At 38.9% G+C, this 14,424-nt stretch overlaps 1 long non-coding RNA gene across 1 annotated transcript; it reads right to left on the minus strand.

Annotated features, from left to right (window-relative positions):
* Positions 1-1,335: 1,335 nt before the first annotated feature.
* LOC138361419 (uncharacterized) lies at positions 1,336-14,135 on the minus strand. The gene is made up of 2 exons (XR_011226964.1): positions 14,065-14,135; positions 1,336-2,658 (listed from the first exon to the last, which is right to left on the minus strand). It is a non-coding gene; the product is annotated as an uncharacterized lncRNA (long non-coding RNA).
* Between the last annotated feature and the right edge of the window lie 289 nt (positions 14,136-14,424).

A 14,424-nucleotide genomic window follows, 5' to 3' on the forward strand; every position in this document is an offset into this window, starting at 1 on the left:
AACACAATGATACCAAAACGAGCGACGTAGTACGAGAATTAAGGTGAGAAAGCTGGAACGAGTATACACATTTGGGTGTCACCGCGCGCATACCCGCACGCCGAGGCACATGACCCCTATGTCAACCGCGCGCCTGCCCGGAACGCGAAAGTGTTTAAGTAGGTAAATTGTAGCAAAATTGAGAAAAGTTAACAGGAACATTGTAAGAAAATTTTAAGAAAATTAGTAGGTACATTTTAGTAAAATTTGAGGATTATTTCTAGGTACATTGTAGCATAATTTGAAGATTATTTCTAAGTACATCGTAGTAAAATTTGCGTTCAATATAACAACAATGATATATGTTAATGGCAGTGATTACAACGGTGAAGTTATAGGGCTTAGAATCATTTTGGGGCAGCACACGATACAGTGCGAGTGTGAAGCACTAGGTAGAAAATTATAAAGATCAAATTTGGTACTTTTGGTGTTACTTTTAAATAAGCGGTAGGATGGACAGCTTTTAATTCGTTAGGGAGTGAGTTCTATAGACTATGTCCCATTATTTCAATAGAGTGCTTATACAGAGTTAGTTTGACTCTGGGGATATAAAAGATATTTATTTCTGGTGTGGTAATAATGGGTTCTATTACATCTGTCAAAGGAAAGTTTCAGATCAGGGTTTGCATCTAGGAACAAGACTTTTTACATGTAAATGGTTTTAGTTTAGTTCATTTATTATGCACTCAATACCCATCCTGAGGGCGGTAGTGGAGAGTGTTACAGAGGCACATAATAGGCTCAGGAACCGAGCCCCAAAATTCATATAGCTAAGCTAGTTACAATCTTGATGAACTAGTTACAAAATTCAATGCACATCGTCACATCAACAATGGGCTCGAGACCGACCACAAGTACAGTTTCTAATTTAAGCAACTGGCATATGTGGAGGGCTAGTGTCACAGTTGGTATGTTTGTCCTGCACACCGTCCCCATCCAATAAGCAGCAGTGGATTGGTTACAATCTCTCAGATAATACCTACAGTTAGCAAACTGGGGATATTTGGCCAAGACTTCTGGCAGTTGATCACTTTGAATGATATATTTACACATCTCTAACATTTATTATAGAGTTGTCTCTGAACTCACGTATCTTTTCGCACTCCATCACAGTGTTGGGATCGAACTGTCGAAAACCCAACACATTTAAAATACGTTTGTTCCGAGTGTTTTTCTTATGCTTTGTAATATAATGGGGTACATTAATTTTTTCAGGTGTCAGCCTCAGCACTACCTATTGTCAGGTGTGACACACGTGGTGCCGAGGTTTGACAAAGGACAAGAAAGTTTTGGAAAAGACTGCATCATGGATATATTCGGCTATATCACGAAATACATAATAGAGTACATTATATACAATATAATACATGTATATATGTTAAGGGGGCGTCAGAGGTTTAGTTGAAAGTTGTTCAATGTCAACCAATATTATTATACTAGTTGTATATGAAAAGTGCTGAAATTGTCACAAGTTTCAGTACTGCAGCGTAAATAGAAAGGGAGATTTTTTTTTTGTTTTGTTTTTTCAACGTTTTTTTTACACATTTTCAAGTCCACACTTCAGAACACACGTTTCAGATATAATTATTCTGTGACACTTTTATGACACATTAGCATATAATAAAGGATTGAGGGCTTTAGAATTTCCAAAACATCTTTAGTTTTCCTAATACAAATGTTCAAAGTTCCCCAAAAATTTTCTGCAAATATGGCATGTTTATTGCTATTATAAAATCAATAAATGAACTTAGAGAAAAATGAAGGCCCCCCCAATGTAGAGACATACCCTCCACATATACTGTGTAAGTTTCATGTAAATTGAATACAAAATGAATCAGTTTTGTAAAAGTTTGTGTCAATTGAAAAAAAAAACAAATGAATAAAGTCTAAGGTTCTAAAATCTGTGGCTGAGGTTGACATCAACCAATTTTCTCCAAAATTGGCATCCTTACAGATAGGCTTACGTACAGTCAGGTGTGTAAGTTTGATGCAAATCGCCCGGAAAAAAAAAATATATTTTTTCCAAATTAAACTAATTATAATATTTGTTTAATATATGCTATTGTGATAGCAAAGAGTCGTAGCTATGATTTCAGTTGACACTTTTGATTGATAATCGATTTGACCATTTTGGCATAATTTTCACAACTACTTCAATATTTTTTTTCTCCCTTCCTATTTATGTTACAATGCTGAAACTTGGACCAGATGAAACACTTTTCATATAGAACTTGTCAAAAAAGTTTGATTAAAATCGAACGAGTTTCCATTTATTGCATTTGCGTGTTACCTCAACGCCGACCTCTAAATATAGAAAACGGTGACTTCCACAACCTCAAAGACGTCTACCATGCCGCTAGGTCCTCGCGTCCTTTTCCTTGGTGAGGGTGGAGCATACTGTAACAGTTGGGTTCAGCTGGTCACACACACACACACACACACACGTGACGACTGGATGTCGACGGGATGGAAGGGAGTAGATTTCTATTCGGTTCAATCTCCGACCAGCACTCATTGCCTCGCCCGATGATTCTGATTGGCTAACAGACTTTCCCGCCACCGGACGAGCCACACCGTGCTGACTGTTAACGACCTTCACGGTCGTTAACTTTGTTCTTCCTGTAATATTGAAAGCATTACTATTAATAAATAACAATGCCTTTTTTATGCGACGCAATAACACGATAAGGCATTTGTGGGGTGTTTCTTTTTGCTTTCACGACTGCAATGCGTACGTCGCCAATGTACATGTGGCAGACGCTTCACGAAACTGTCGGAATTAGCAGAATAGAAAATACGAGAGCAACCGTACAGGGCCTGGGAGCAAGGTCGAGTTAGAGTCCTTGAGGGTCTCTTCTCAGACTAGCCTCACCTGGTCCTGCTCCACGTTGATCGTTGGAATCTCCTCAATGATTTAACACTTTAAGGGACTCCTAGGGTCCTCATCACATTTATAGATTAGTGAATATAGGCAACTCGGTGTTGAAGACACTTAGAGCTGAAGGCTTCAGTATTTGATTGGCAGTATTCAGAAGTGGTTCAATGGAAACACCGCATAAAGCTTAACAGTACTTTATTTACTAACTTAACCACTAATACAAAGGGTGCTTGATTTACTTTAGATTGGCGTCAGCAAAGCTATGGTTATATTAGCGAGACTCTTGACGTCTGGCTAAACGACTCGGATCCACTCGTGGAGAAACACCTAACTTAACACAGTTGACAGCCAATCACTAACACGGCAACCTAACTGCCGGTGTGGAGAGGGATCACAAGAGTTCCAACCGGATACTCGGTAATGATGATATGCAATAAATCAACAACTACACTGTCAATGGGACAGACAATAACATGCACAATAATATTATCACACAATAACTAAATGTGTGGTGTATGTGAAGCTCACATTCACAGACTAGTGAAATGCAGTGATACCACATAGATAAACACGCATTCACCGTCGATTCACCTATGACCTGTGACAGGTATGAGAAGGTGAGAACTGTGGTTGATCCCTCAGATCAACACAGACACAATAAAACAAGGACAAGATCTTGTACTTACAGATAAGGTACCTTTCCTTACTCACTCACTCACTCAGGCACATTTTTACAAGCACTCGTAGGTGGCCTGACAGCTGGCTTCGCTCGTAGACAAGGAGGGTACTTGCAGTAGGGAGGGCTGTATGCTTAACAGACAGACACACGCACACACACTGTCTCTGGCGGTGAGTAAGGGTGGTGACGTCACATGGTACAGTGAGGGCGGCTGCAGGTTATATGGCACCATGCACTACACTGTACACTGGTACAGGTACACTGTGGTAAAGTCACACACAGGTTACTTAGGCGGCGGCACTGCCTTAGTTCACTCTAAGTCACTCACAACGATCTTTGTCACCAGGGGTTACCTGATACCAGTCTGTTTCGCTCTGGAGATTTGTCACTTTAGGCTTCTGAACCATATACTCACACTCGTGATTCTGGGCGAGTGTGTGGTATATCGCCAAGACGCTGAGTTAACTTGACGGTGAGGAATAGATGGTGTTCAGTCTATTGGCCGGTAGACAGAACAGAACCCGTCCTCTCGATATGGTCTCCCTCACGTGAATGGTTTTGCAAGGGGTGCCGGGCATCTCGTGGCACACAACACAAAGAGTTACAATTTGACCAATAGCATTGCAGCAAATGAGCGGGAACCAATCATATTAGCTCGTTCGATGAGCAGTAGGAGAGGTGACGTCATGAACATGCCACGAACATGTCATAACTGTTATTTTCTATCACGCCGGTTGACCCCAGAGGTCAGACGCTGCTGGCGTCTCCCCTCGGTCCCACGCTCAATGTACCCACTGACCCTTGGTGGCAAGTATGCTTAACTCCCTGTATCTACTACCTGCCTGGACATACGGCGGCCTCCATATTATAAAAGTGTTCCTGGTTAAGTGGGCATTCTGGAGATACCTAACATGCCAGGTCACTATCCAGGATTAAGAGAGATAGGCTTTGTGCATGAAGATCAGTGCACTGTGCACTGCAATGAGCCATTCAAGTCAGCTGTGAGAGAATCTTGAGACACTCTCTCACACAAGGAGACTAATGATTGCATCATTGGTGCTCTTTTGGGACCGGAAGTCAAACTGGCAGGGGCTGGGTATGTCGAATTTTACGAGGTAGGAATAGAGCTGTTTGTAGATCATTTTTTCAAATATTTTTGATAGAATGGGTAGATTTCATATTGGTCTATAATTGTTTATGTCCGCCGGATTGCCTCCTTTATGGACTGGCGTTACTCTTGCTTTTTTGAGGATATCAGGGAAGGGTGTGACACTCTATAGATTTGTTGAACAGTAGTGCTATGGGTGGGGCAAGGGCATGGGAGGCTCTCTTGTACACAATGGACGGAATTTCACTGGTGTTCCCTGCCTTGGTTTTTAGAGAGTGTATGATGGACACAACATCTGCCGGGCTGATTGGTGAAAGGAGAAGAGAGTTTGGATAGCTGCCTGAGAGATATGTGTTAATATGTGTCTGAGTCTGTGGGATTTTACTGGCAAGATTAGCACCAACCGATGAAAAGAAACTATTAAATTCATTTGCCATTTCTAAATCAGTTGACGGTATATCCCCATCCATGTAGAGTTTTATTTGGTTATGTGAGTGTTGTTTAGTTCCTAGGATACTAGAGATAGTTTTCCAAGTGCTTTTCATGTTGCCTTTTGCTTCATTGAATCTAAAAAAAAAAAAAATAAAAATGTTTATTTAGGTAAGGTACATAAAAGAGATTTTACAAAGAGTGATGGATTTATAGTTAGGGCTAGTACATACAATGCCTAAAGCCACTATTACGCAAAGCGTTTCGGGCATAAAAAAATTAATGACTAAAGCTTAATACTAATTGAGCATAAAGAGTAAAATGAAAACATGGAATGAAAACAGCTGAAAAAGCAGCACAAATACAATTCTGTCGACAAACAACGCTCTTTAAAAAGAACAGACATTGGATGACATTAGAGGGGTAAGGTAGGTTACAGGGAATTTATTAGGTATAGCTTCGTTTTTATCTTAAACTGGTTGAGAGAGGTACAGTCTTTAACATGGTTGGGAAGGTCATTCCACAATCTGGGTCCCTTAATTTGTAGAGCATTTCTAGTTTGATTAAGTCGTACTCTAGGAATATCAAAACTGTATTTATTTCTGGTGTGGTGCTCATGGGTTCTGTTACAACCTTCTATGAAGCTTTTGAGGTCAGGATTGGCATTACAGTTTAGCGTTTTATATATGTATAATGCACATGAGAGAATGTGCAGTGACTTAATGTCTAACATATTCAGAGATTTGAGTAGGGGTACCGAATGATGTCTGGGGCCAGAGTTGGATATTGTCCTAATAGCAGCTTTGTGTTGAGTAATTAGAGGACGTAAATGATTTTGGGTAGTAGAACCCCAAGCACAAATACCATAGTTGAGATATGGATAGACGAGGGAGTAATAGAGAGTCACCAGGGCAGGGCGGGGTACATAATATCTGATCTTAGAAAGAATGCCAACAGTTTTTGAAACTTTTTTTGATATATTTAGAATGTGGCCCTGGAAATTCAGCTTGTGGTCAATGAGAATGCCAAGGAATTTGCCATCTAATTTGTTACAAATTTGGGTATTGTTTATTTTGAGATTTATTTGATTAGAGGATTTATTGCCAAACAGAATATAGAAAGTTTTGTCAATGTTAAGGGTGAGTTTGTTGGCAGTTAGCCAAAGATGGACTTTATTTAGCTCAGTATTTACTGTGGCATATAGAGCAAGGGGGTCAGGACTGGAGTAAATGAAGGTTGTGTCGTCAGCAAATAGAATTGGTTTGAGGTGTTGGGAGGCATTTGGAAGGTCATTAATGTAGATGAGAAAGAGGAGAGGGCCAAGTATGCTGCCCTGAGGAACACCAATGTTGATGGGTAGGGTGGGAGAAATTGAATTATTCACAGAAACATACTGGAGCCTGTCAGTAAGGTAAGATTTGAGGTATTGCAGGGAGTGTCCTCTGACTCCATAATGATGTAATTTAAGAGAAGGTTTTGGTGGTTGACAGTGTCAAAAGCTTTACGCAGGTCCACAAATAACCCAACAGGGAACTCATTTTTATCAAGAGCTGTATGAATCGAGTTAAGCATACTAATAAGTGCATCGTTAGTGCTTTTTTTGGGTCTGAAGCCATATTGGCAAGGGCTAAGTATATTGTGTTTGGCTAGATAAGAGTAAAGCTGCTTATAGATTAGTTTTTCAAAAATTTTTGACAAGTTTTGGAGGACTGATATAGGTCTGTAGTTGTTAACATCTGTGGGATCACCACATTTGTAGACAGGCGTTACTCTCGCTTTTTTAGAATATCTGGAAAGGTTTGGAGTTCAAGTGACTTGTTGAAAAGCAATGCAATAGCAGGGGCTAAAGATCTGGAGGCTTTTTTGTAAATTAAAGTTGGTATCTCCTCAAGGGCACTAGACTTGGTTTTAAGGGAAAGGATTATCTCATTGACGTCAGTGGAATTAATAGGCTTTAGGTACAGAGACTGTGGATAGTTACCTGTGAGATAGTCCTTAACGCCAGTACTGGAAGATGGAATATCATTTGCAAGGGATGACCCAATGGAAGAGAAGAACCTATTGAACTCAATAGCAGAATCTGAGGCTGAAAGCTGACCATCGTTATTGGACAGGAGTGTTGGTTTGTTATTTAAAGTCTTCTTTGATCCCAATATTTGTGAAAGTGTGCTCCAAGTTTTTTTAATGTTGCTCTTTATTTGGGTAAATTTATCTTCATAGTATTTAGTTTTGGCTCGTCTAATTATCTTAGATAGCAATAATGAGTAATTCTTTGAGAATTCTTTGCAGACAATTCCTAACCTATCTTCTTCTCAAGGTCATGTTTTTTATAATGGATTTAATTAAGTATTCCCTTTGTAAGCCAGGGATTGTTAAGCGTTTTATTGATCTATTGTTTTGTTGATTGGATTGTTAATCTATTCACATTGTGACGATAATCTCTTTCAAGAGAGATTGAGCCTGCTCTTCCCTACATCATTACGTCGTTAAAGTACAAGATACTATATAGAAGATACGTCCACCAGTATCGCCAAACGTTTTGCCCAGGAAGCAAATCGTACCATGCATACCCCGACACCTGCTACAGCCGCCGTAACCAGCAAACTGCTCATCCTCTGCCTGCCTGTTGCTGATTGGCTGGTGTCTCGCCGCACCTGCACTCACGCCACCACCAGAGTCGTTGTCTGGGCAGCAGCACGCCGTACTCGTCAGAATATCTTTGTGCTCCTTGGAGTTGACATCTCTCGCTAGTAGACTAAGCCTTGGCTTTCGTGTACTAAGGGAGGTGGCAGCTTGAAGCCAGCATTCCAGCACCCATTATTTAATTTATCTTGCTATTAATATTTTTGCATTCTGGTCTTAGAGTAACTTTTCCTTGCCAGTTATTATTCATGTTATTTTGTTTGTTGACCAGTGTTGAATTTTATGAGATTGTCTTTATTCATGTCTTGTTTTCTAGAGTAATTAAAATTTCATTGTTTATATACTTGTGTTTTGTGTGTCTTCCCATTACCTTACCACAGACGAAAGGACAAACTTCTCTTTTTTTTTGTTATGTGACGAGGCCCTGCCCCCAGCTTTTGAAACAGCCGAACACCAACGCTTTACCGTCACAACATAATATGCAAGTTTTGTCTTTCTTATGATACTGGTAAGCATTGATGAGTACCTTTAAGCTACTTCCTTTGAAACTAGGCCAATCCTAAGTTTCTTTTCATATTCATGTTTCTTGTTGATTGAGTTGAGAATGCCACTTGTGAGCCATGGATTGTTTAATCTTTTGTCAGTTACTTGCTTGGTAAGAAGGGGACAATGAAGGTTGTAGAGGCTTAGAGTTTTGGAGAGGAAGAGGTTAGCTAATGAATTTATATCATGGGTATTATTGAATTCAGAATCCCAGTTAATTGTTTAAATACAGTTTTGATATTCCAAGAGTACGACTTAATCAAACTAGAAATGCTTTACAAATCAAGGGACCCAGAATGTGGAATGACCTTCCCAATCATGTTAAAGACTGTACCTCTCTCAACCAGTTTAAGATAAAAGCGAAGCACTACCTAATAAATTCCCTTTAACCTACCTTACCCCTCTATTGTCAACCATGTCTGTTTTTTAAACAACGCGGTTTGTCTACCTAATTGTATTCGTGCTGCTTTTTCAGCCATGTTTCCCCCTTTTATTTTATTTTTATTTGTTCTCAGTAAATTTTATACTTTAAACTCACTTAGTATTAAGTTTTAGTCTTTAATGTTTTTCCTGCCCGAAACGCTTTGCATAATAGTGTTTTTAGGCATTGTATGTACTAGCTCTATCTATAAATTTATCAAATTTGTAAAATCTCTTGTATGTATGTACCTTACCTGAATAAACATTATTTATTCTTATTCTTATTATTATTATTATTATTATTATTATTATTATTATTATTATTATTATTACTATTTTGGAAACGCACAAGGGTTGACCTGATTGATACATGGGTCAGATTCCATTAAGGTTCAAAACACATAATAATAATAATAATAATAATTTTTATTTAGGTAAGGTACATACATAAAGAGATTTTACAAAGTTTGTTGGGTTAATAGATAGAGCTAGTACATACAATGCCTAAAGCCACTATTTTTTTTTTTTTTTTTTTTTTTTTTTTTAGATATATACAAGAGTTGTTACATTCTTGTACAACCACTAGTACGCGCAGCGTTTCGGGCAAGTCCTTAATCCTATGGTCCCTGGAATACGATCCCCTGCCGCGAAGAATCGTTTTTTCATCCAAGTACACATTTTACTGTTGCGTTAAACAGAGGCTACAGTTAAGGAATTGCGCCCAGTAAATCCTCCCCGGCCAGGATACGAACCCATGACATAGCGCTCGCGGAACGCCAGGCGAGTGTCTTACCACTACACCACGGAAACTGTTAATTATTACGCAAAGTATTACGTATTACGCAAAGCGTTTCGGGCAGGAAAACATTAATGACTAAGGCTTAAAACTAATGGGTAAAAAGAATAAAATGTGTTGAGAACAAATAAGAATAGAGGTAAAAGAGGGGGAAACATGGTTGAAAAAGCAGCACAAATACAATTACAAATTATTACAGAAAATTACATTCAAACAGCGTTGTTTTGAAAAAAAAACAAAAAACATACATGGGTTGACAACAGAGGGGTAAGGTAGGTTACAGGGAATTTATTAGGTAGTGCTTCGTTTTTATCTTAAACTGGTTGAGAGAGGTACTGTCTTTAACATGGTTGGGAAGATCATTCCACATTCTGGGTTCCTTGATTTGAAGAGCATTTCTAGTATGATTAAGTTGTACTCTAGGAATATCAAAACTGTATTTATTTCTGGTGTGGTGCTCATGGGTTCTGTTACAACCTTCAATGAATCTTTTGAGGTCAGGATTGGCATTACAGTTCAGCATTTTATATATGTATAATACACATGAGAGAATGTGCAATGACTTAATATCTAACATATTCAGAGATTTGAGTAGGGGTACCGAGTGATGTCTGGGGCCAGAGTTGGATATTGTCCTAATAGCAGATTTGTGTTGAGTAATTAGAGGACGTAAATGATTTTGGGTAGTAGAACCCCAAGCACAAATGCCATAGTTGAGATATGGATAGATGAGGGAGTAATAGAGAGTCACCAGGGCAGGGCGGGGTACATAATATCTGATCTTAGAAAGAATGCCAACAGTTTTTGAAACTTTTTTCGATATATTTAGAATGTGTTCCTGGAAATTCAGCTTGTGGTCAATGAGAACGCCAAGGAATTTGCCATCTAATTTGTTACAAATTTGGGTATTGATTTTTTGAGATTTATATCAATTTATATCAATCTACCAATTTTTGTCAACTACCATTCAAGCTGTCATTGCAATCAATCTTATATTGTTTCTGCTGTATTGTGCCTACCAATTTGTTGTCAACTACCATTTTAAGCTGTCATTGCAATCAATCATAGCTACCTACGTGCTTTAATATACTGTACCTATAATTTTCTCTCATCTTTTTTTTCATTCCATGTAATCTGTTATCATTTTTTTGTCTATAAATTTTGCAAGTATTTACCTCCTTAAAATTTTCTTAGATTAAGGACCTGCCCGAAACGCTGCGCGTGCTAGTGGCTTTACAAGACTGTAATTACCATATTTGTATCCTCACATTCCTTATGTACATTCTTGTATATGCATAAATAAATAAATAAATAAATAAATATGATTAGAGGATTTATTGCCAAACAGAATATAAAACGTTTTGTCAATGTTAAGGGTGAGTTTGTTGGCAGTTAGCCAAAGATGGACTTTCTCTAGCTCAGTATTTACTGTGGCATTTAGAGCAAGGGGGGTCAGGACTGGAGTAAATGAAGGTTGTGTCGTCAGCAAATAGAATTGGTTTGAGGTGTTGGGAGGCATTTGGAAGGTCATTAATGTAGATGAGAAAGAGGAGAGGGCCAAGTATGCTTCCCTGAGGAACACCAATGTTGATGGGTATATAATTGTGTTGTGGGCTTGCTATGGGGGACTGGTACTATTAAGGGGTAAGGGTAGTTAGAAGACAGAGTATCAAATATGGGAGGGCTAAAAGGCCCGGCCCCAAAAATAAACTATCCACAGTAATAATACCTTGCTACTAGACCATATATGTCAGTCTAAGGGTTGATCAATGCACTCCCACACAGGAAGAAGGGATACTCCTATAATTCATGTACTTATTTATTAACCCCTTAAAAAAAAACATATACACTCACACCAATAACAATAATAATAATAACTTTACCACACTACCTTACGTTAAAAGCCTTGGTCCACATAGACAGGATACAAGGTTTACACTGAGAACAAGCTAGGGTAAAGTACTACTGGATAAGCACTGAAGCTGGATGCAGCCTAGGGTAGTGAGACCACGTGGTACCCTAATACAAAACACAACACTTAGGGGTACCCAAAACACTGGCAAATACTACCCCCAGGTCTCACCAATCGTTACTACCAGAGTAGGCACACTTAAAACACCATACAGTACTTAACTTAATGGTACAGGAACTTAAGGTAAGGGAAATAAGTAAGAGGAGAAGGGAGGAGAGTAGGGGTGCAGCCACAGAGTAAGTCTCGTCCCCACGAACGCCAGCCAGAGAAGAACGCTCCTAGCGACCAGCTAGGCCTCCCGCATGTCGTGGTGCCGGAAGGAGCCTAATTGATCGTGCAGCTAAGCACATTAAAGATCTTCCCCTATGCAACGTATTGTTACTTTACAAATGATTAGAAAGTATTAGTCAACATAGTTGGTGCCTATGTTATTATTTAATAATCAACCTCAAGCTCAGTCTTTAAATGCTCTTTGAGAAACAAGAATAGCCTTACGTCTGGCTGGGAAGATACAAACAACTGCGCATAGGGTTGCGTTCAGCTATACTATAGGAAAGTTTAATAACTCAATTTTGACCTCTGGTTTCCACTAAAGAACCCAGGGTCGTAACACTCCTCCCCCTTCAGAGTAAAAAAAAAATGTGACTACTAGAATAGTAGTCATATTTTTTTGTAAGAGTATACAGAGAATAAAAAGAAAAAAAATATATGACAAAAAAATCAAAAATCAATCAAAAATAACAATTTCTCTGCAAGAAAAATACAAAGAAGTTCTTTGAAAGAAAAAAAACAAAAAAAAAAGCATACACAAAAAAACAAAAAACAGGGAAGTAAATAAATTGGACACGGAATATTTAATGTCACAGGAGAACCTAAAAAAAATAACTAAAGCATGACAGTTGGTAAATGGCTTCCTGTGGCCTAGATGAATGTTATTCCGGCAACCTGGACAGAGCGTCGGCTATCACGTTGAGTCGGCCCGGTAGGTGGGTAATGGAAAGATTGAAGTCCTGTAGGTACAACGCCCACCTGAGGATGCATTTATTCTTCCCCTTCATCTGAGTCAGGAAGACCAGTGGGTTATGGTCCGTGTACACTTCCACTATATTACCTGTGAGGTAAACTTCAAACTTTTTACATGTTAACACTAGAGCCAACGCCTCAAAGGAGTGCTTTGAGCATTTTTCTCTTCTTTTTTTTTTTTTGCCTGTGTATTGCCTGTTTATATTGCATATCCTTGCCCATCTTGTATTATTACCGTACAATATTCATGTATTACAATATTAATGTAATTCTTAACTTAGCTAATTATTTGTATTTCATTTGATTATTTGAATCTCAATTCGTTTACTCTAGAAATATTAATTTGATTAATTATCAAATTTCCCACTCTTCTGTTCTTTATTATTTTTACTTTTATATCTGGTAAACTTTATTACTTATATACAGCATCTGCTAAATTTTATTACTTACATATCTGCTGAATAATATTTACAATCATTTCTCTACTCTTGCATTTTTTCTTTTCAAATACAGTGCATCATCACTCTAACAGACCCCGCTCTAACGAATTCCTGGATGGTCCAAGTGAATTGCATTTGGCACTAAATGTTCAGTGGAACATACAAAAATTCATTTGTGTTGTTCCACTGATGGTGATGACCTAGTCCGGCATGGCAGGGCTGTGAGAGCTGTGTACTGTACACACTCTCCACATCATTCACTTCACTATCCATATCACTAGTAGCAGACACCTGTGTTAGGTCTTTTTCCAGATTTGAGTTATCAAAATCATTGGCATGCTCATCTTCAAGCAATATGCCTTGTATTCTAATATCAGATGATGTTTTCTTAAAAACATGGCTGACTAGGGCTGGGAGCTTGATATGGATGAATATGACACGGTTGCTACCTTGAATATGAGCCTACCCATGACTGTGGGGAATGCTGGGAATTTTTTTCAATCTGGCAAACACCTCAGGAATCCATCTTGTACCCAAGTCAACACCGCGTTGGACAGGTGTTTGGGAGCCAGAGGCGCGTGTGCCACCCATTGTTGCTCACTCAGTACTAACCCAGCCAGCAGCCCTATGACATTCTGGGAATTTTTTCCAAGATGGCTGCCTCTCACTGGAGGTCCTAAGAGTCCATTTTGTACCCAACCTACCGCGAGCGTGCTTCGACTGTATACGAAGAAATAAAAAATACTTTTGTCAGTTGGCGCAGTAATTGGCGAATGGCATTTGTCGTTTGGCGCAGTGCAGTGGTTAAGGTCTTATGCACACCCCTTATTGAGCAAAATTATGCACTATTTGCATTTCAAGAGGGTTAATACACTCACCATCACTGGGTAATGACAATATGATTAATACACTTAACATCACAGGGTAATGACAATATAATTAATACACTCTCCATCACTGGTAAATGACAACACCAACATTAATACACTAGTTAATGAAAATATCTTGATTAATACACTCACAATCACTAGATATCGACATCAACATGATAAACACACACACTGGTAGTACAGTAAGAATAAAATTGTCCTTACCATCATTAATGGGCAAAAGTTGTGTTTGCTATCGTCCTGGGTAGTTGAGCAGAGACTGGAAGCAGTATTACCTATTAGGCAAAATAAAACAAATTTAAGGTTTCTATGACTAAATTTTTCCCACCAAAACACAGTAAATGTTTAGAAAAATTTAATAATTTTTTTAGGTATTATGCTTTGAGCAAAAGTAAGGAAGGTGACCAGGAGTAAGGAGGGTGGGCAGGAGTAAGGAGGGGGGCAGGAGTAAGGAGGGTGGGCAGGAGTGGGGAGGGTGGGCAGGAGTAAGGATGGTGGGCAGGAGTAAGGAGGGTGGGCAGGAGTAAGGATGGTGGGCAGGAGTAAGGAGGGTGGGCAGGAGTA

The sequence above is a fragment of the Procambarus clarkii genome, unplaced genomic scaffold (genome assembly GCF_040958095.1).
Source record: "Procambarus clarkii isolate CNS0578487 unplaced genomic scaffold, FALCON_Pclarkii_2.0 HiC_scaffold_375, whole genome shotgun sequence".
NCBI lineage: Eukaryota > Metazoa > Arthropoda > Malacostraca > Decapoda > Cambaridae > Procambarus > Procambarus clarkii.